The sequence below is a fragment of the Bidens hawaiensis genome, unplaced genomic scaffold (assembly GCF_021521415.1).
Source record: "Bidens hawaiensis isolate Kalapana, Puna unplaced genomic scaffold, B.hawaiensis_p1.1 tig00004364_1, whole genome shotgun sequence".
NCBI classification, from domain to species: Eukaryota; Viridiplantae; Streptophyta; class Magnoliopsida; order Asterales; family Asteraceae; genus Bidens; species Bidens hawaiensis.
In genome coordinates, this window is record NW_027491263.1 from 725,257 (window position 1) to 730,706 (window position 5,450).

Below are 5,450 nucleotides of genomic sequence, written 5' to 3' on the forward strand. Positions count from 1 at the left end.
AGCTTTATTTGTATTTATCCAATTATTTACATTAAAGCTATCCATAATCATATCAATTTCAAATATCGAACACAAAATAAGGCAAAAGTACTTATATCAATAGGGGTGTGCATGAATCAAAAATATCGATCCAAAAATAAAAAAGAAAACAGAAAGACCAAACCCAAATAACAAAATGAAGCAAACTAAGACGGGTTGCTTTTATGTTTTCTTAAAAATCCAAACTCTCGATTTGGTTTTTGTTTTGCATGTAGTTAAACCCGAAAAAACGGATCCGAACTAAACTAATAGACATTTAATTTTTATTTTAAAATTTAATGATTTAAATAGTTAATATATAGTTAACCCAAAAGTTTTAGCCCGAATGTATAATAATCAATTAACTAACAAAACATTTAGGCCAAAATTCATTATTTTATTGCTAACACGAAAAAACAAAACCGGACTGAACCCAAACCAATAACCGAAAAACCGAAACCAAATGGTTTTCAAAAACTCAAATATTGATATTTCGGTTTCTGGTTCGGTTTTAGCCCAAAATCAAACCGAACTAAACCGACCTATACACGCCCCTTGTATCCAAATTCCAACGTGTTAATTTCAATACAAGATGAGTGGCAAAGTCAAAATTCTGTCAAATAATGTTTACACTAGTTTTGTTTGTATTTATGAGTTATCGATAAGCATATTAATTTCAAATATAAAACACAAAGTTAGCTGAAAGAAATAGTACCTTTTAATGGATTAGTGCTAGCTCCAAGTGTCCCAAATAGTTAAGTCGATCTTCAAAGCATTCTAATCTTCGTAATATTTGAAGATTTTTAAACCTTTTAACAAAGAAATGTTGTGTTGAAGATGAGTTATGCTAGTACCCCCAATATCTAATACCTGTAAACATCCTTGAAGCTTCAACTCTTTGAGATGGTTCAATTTACATATGCTGCTTGGAATTTCTCTTAATTTATAGCACCATTGTAAATCTAATTTCTCCAGTGATTCTAATTGACCAATATCCTCAGGTAATTTCTCAAGACTATAACAACTTATAAGTTTTAGGGTTTTCAGATGTTTCAACATACAAATGCTACCAGGAAGATAACTAACATATGTATGGGTTAAATCTAGGTATTGTAAACATTCCAATTGGCCAATGTCCTCTGGAAATTCGCCTATGCCAGTGGAATCAAGGTTAAGAGTTGTCAAATGTTGCAGACTACAAATGTTTCCTGGAAGACTCTTAAGACGTCTGCAAAAAGAGAGATGCAGAAAGACAAGGTTATGAAGATTTCCAATTGATGAGGGTATTTCTGATATATCTTCGTTCCATAAAAGATGAAGCTCTAGCAAACTATTGTTGGAGTGCCCTGTGACTATACAACCAAGGAATTCCCTCAGTTTTAATTCACCTATACTAAGAACCTCAAGTGATTCCAACTGCTCGATAAAAGATACTGACTTCAAATTGCTGCAGCCATCTAAGTTTAGGTAGACAAGGCTTTTTAGACATCCCCTGTCCACGTCAAGTTTTACTAAATCTCCACAATTATAAAGATTTAACCTCTCGAGTTTGGGAGTCAGCCCAAGGTCAAGGCTCCTCAACTTTGATTCACTCAAGTTAAGGAATTTGAGCTTCTTCATAACCTATCACAAGATGAAAAGAGAACAAAAAAAGGTAAATGTAAGCTATTGTGATAACCATCTAATATATTTACATATATCACAATAACATTAAAGAATAACCAACCAACCATATTACCTTTCCCCCTTCCCAAAGCTTTTTGATTTTGCTATGACGCATTTCAAGTGCAACAAGATTATTTGCTTCAAACGTTTTGGGTAAACACCGATAAGGGTATCCGTACCAATATAGATATCGTAACGAATCTGGAAAGTGTAGGCATGCTTCGTTAATATCAGAACTATCATTGAACTGTATGTTGTTCACAATAAGGCAAGTAAGTTTTTTCATGTTTCCAAGAGCTTCCAAAAAAATACCAGGAGTGATTCTTAGATCTACACATCTTGCTCCTTTACGAACCTGCAATTCAAGAACAATCATAAAAGTTGAGTTATAACTGATGAAAAATTTGAGAGTTTGATCTCCACCCTTACAAATAAATTGGACTTCTACCGAATTATCAGCCAAAATATCTTCAATTTCCTTCTGAACCCATAATCGGCTCCGCTTGTGGGGCTTATCCAAATGCTCACGACCTGCAATATTCTTGCCCATTTCTTCTATATGATCATGCATGCCTATGATTGAACCATTATATTGTTTTAAAGTTACAATTAGAGATTTTTGCTCTAGAACTCTTAAACCATATTCAGCATAAAGTCCACAAGATTCAAGCATACGGATTGCATTGTCTTTATGCCATCCTCGAAGGAAGCATGCCACATGCAGAAATAATTCCTTGTGTTCATCCTCAAGGCTTTCATAACTTAATTCCAATTTTTTAAGAGTTTCCTTCAATGGAATTGTTTTAAGTCTTTCTAGTGTAAGTCTCCATTGCTCCTTATCTTTACCGCATAGTTTTGAGCCCAAAACTTTAATTGTTAATGGAAGACCAGAAGCATAACTTACAACTTCATTTGAATGTTTTTCATACCCTTGAGTTGGAATATCTTTTCCAAATGCATGCCTACTGAAAAGGCGAATGGCTTCTACCTTTGTTAAAAGACTAACACTGTGTATCCGTATCACATTATGTTCTTCCAGTACCTCTCCATCTCTAGTAGTAATTATAATTCTACTTCCTAGCTTGAACCAAGTAGGATCTTCGGCTAGCGTCTCAAGCTGTTCTTTACAATCCACATCGTCAAGAACAACAAAAACTTTCTTGCTAGACAACCTATTTTTCATTAAGTTTTTCCCTACTTGGATACCACTTACACTAATGTCTGTCTTCTTTAATACATCTCTAAAGATTTGTTCTTGCAACTTCTCCAAACCTAACTGTAAGGCTTTTTCCCTCACATTCTAAACAAAGCTTTTACCTTCAAAATCAGTGGATATTTTATCAAAAATAGCTCGGGATAAAGTTGTTTTCCCTGCACCTCCCATGCCCTTAATCCCTACCATGCAAACATCCTCCAAACCGATCTCTAAATACCGGTCAAGATGTTGCACCCTTTGTTCCATGCCTATTAAATTTTCATCAACGTTCATATCAATGAAACGTAACTCGAGTGAAACCCAATCAACAATTAACTCAATGACTTTAGCTTCATGCCTGTAGAACACAAAATAAAATTCAATTAGCTTGATCAAGAACCCACATGAATAATTATTTTTCATGTCTATACGCACTAAGCATGTCAATTTGACTATATAACCAGTAAACTCATTGACTTGGGTAAAAAAATGTAACTTTGGGTTCATTTGGCTCACAAAACATTTGTTAACTTAAAAATGGGTCGGGGCGAGTAACCACTACCGTCTGCATCACCACCGTCAAATACAACCCATTTATTCACCCCACCATTGTTGCCATTGCCTTCCCCATTACCACTACCGGTACCACTATTGCGGTCATGACGATGGTCATCGTCGGTAATACCGTTGTTGCCACCTCTCCACAGCGAATACCTGACGTGACTAGTCGGAAAAAAATGTAGCTCGATAACCTATTTTCATATCTATGTTATAAAACGATTAATTTCAACTAAGTTTGACCCAAATCAAAGTGATAGCTTTGCATACAGCCTATTGGCCATAGATCGTTTTCATTCAAATCAGTTATGACCAGCAGGGCCGTCTCTGAGAACTTATACACCTCGGCCGAGCCAAAATAAAAAGGCCCGTAAACTTTAACAAGTAACGAAATAATATAAGCAAAAAATAAAATTGTAGGCCTTATGTAAATGGTTTTTTGTTTTGTTTAAACAATTAAATTTTTAAATGAACTTACTTAGTTATGATTTAGGTTGTGTAAAAAACTTTGTGTATAAAAATAAGATTAAAAATGTCTCAAGAGAGACTAGAACTCACAACCTTTTGGTTGAAAGTCAAACCCATTTGCCACTAGACCAAGATAGTTATTCTACAATTAGAGTAAAACATTAAATATACGTATTTCTTTTTCATAAAAATATATATAAAAAAATAATTTTTTGCCCCCGAAAATTAAGTGCCCCGGCCGGTCACCCACATGGCCCTATGCCCAAGCCGGCCCTGATGACCAAACCCAACATGTCCTTTTGTGTGGCATAATACACAGATTTAAAAAAAAGTGAAACATATTTCAGGTTTAAATTTAGATCTTTCAGCAAGATTCAAATTTGATTCATGATTTGCCAATAGAGTATACAACATGAGATGCCATAGTATAGATATAATAAAGAATTACCCATTAGCAGTGTTCCTCACATCCAAACCCGACAACCCGGCTGCTTCTTTAAGAGCCTTTCTCCATACTCCAACCTCTGACACATTCTTATGTGTGCCAAGGGCTTCTCCAACTGATCCAGTTTGTTTACGAACCTCAGATGGATCCACATCGTAGAACACGGGGAAAGCGGTATGCTCGTTCATCTTAATGCACTTCATGATCTTCAGAAGCTCATTTAAGCACCATGATGAAAATGGCGTGTAAGAGCTCATCACTAATCCCTTTTCCTCTCACGAGTCTCTCATCATCCTTGAAGGTGTAAATGCCTTGTCGATCAAGAGCAGCATAAAGATGATCAACAAAGGTTTTGCGGGTGTCTTCACCACTAAAGCTCAGAAATACATTATACTTGTAGCTCTTGTTGTGACCACACGAACCTGAAGAAGCCATTGAATGTATCCTATGCGTGACAGATCCTAAAAGATCAGACCTTTTTGAAGGATTTTTCACCCGTAAAGAAAGTGGGATAAAATGAATGTCATAAAACTAAATAATAATTTCCTAGAATCGCCACGCAACATCCTAGATTAATGTTTTGAATTTTTTAATGAAATATCATTATATTTTGGATCTATTTATGTCATACACCGTCTACATGTATAAAATAAGTCAAACACAGTTTCATCTCATCCCGAATACTGATCACATGTACATGCATAAAAAATCAACTCTAACTTCATCTATACTTAATACGTTGTATAACACAGCAAGAAACCACATGCGCTTAAATTATTATTACACTGTCGAATTAAAAATCTACTTAAAATCTTCAACGCTTTCATTATCTTCCCGTATAGGCTTGACCGAGTGAATTTTACTTGTATATTTAAGGATGAACAAATAATTAAATATGTGGTAATGAATAAATACATATAGTCGTATTTAATTGATATAAAGTTGTGCTGCTCTCTTTAAAATGTTTATAATCCGTATATATGATTAGAGACAAAATACTGTAAATTATTAATTATACATTAGAAAATGTTAAAACTCAAATTATTTTTATATGTACTATACATAAATTTTGTATTTAGTAAAATTTGTGTGGAAAGAATA

General features: G+C 34.4%; 1 pseudogene across 1 annotated transcript; it reads right to left on the reverse strand.

Moving 5' to 3' along the window:
• Window positions 1-795: 795 nt before the first annotated feature.
• On the reverse strand, window positions 796-4,791 carry LOC143626444 (TMV resistance protein N-like; annotated as a pseudogene). Its single transcript, XR_013152419.1, has 4 exons — window positions 4,353-4,791; window positions 2,132-3,236; window positions 1,757-2,038; window positions 796-1,641 (listed from the first exon to the last, which is right to left on the reverse strand). The product of XR_013152419.1 is annotated as a TMV resistance protein N-like (transcript).
• Window positions 4,792-5,450: the final 659 nt, after the last annotated feature.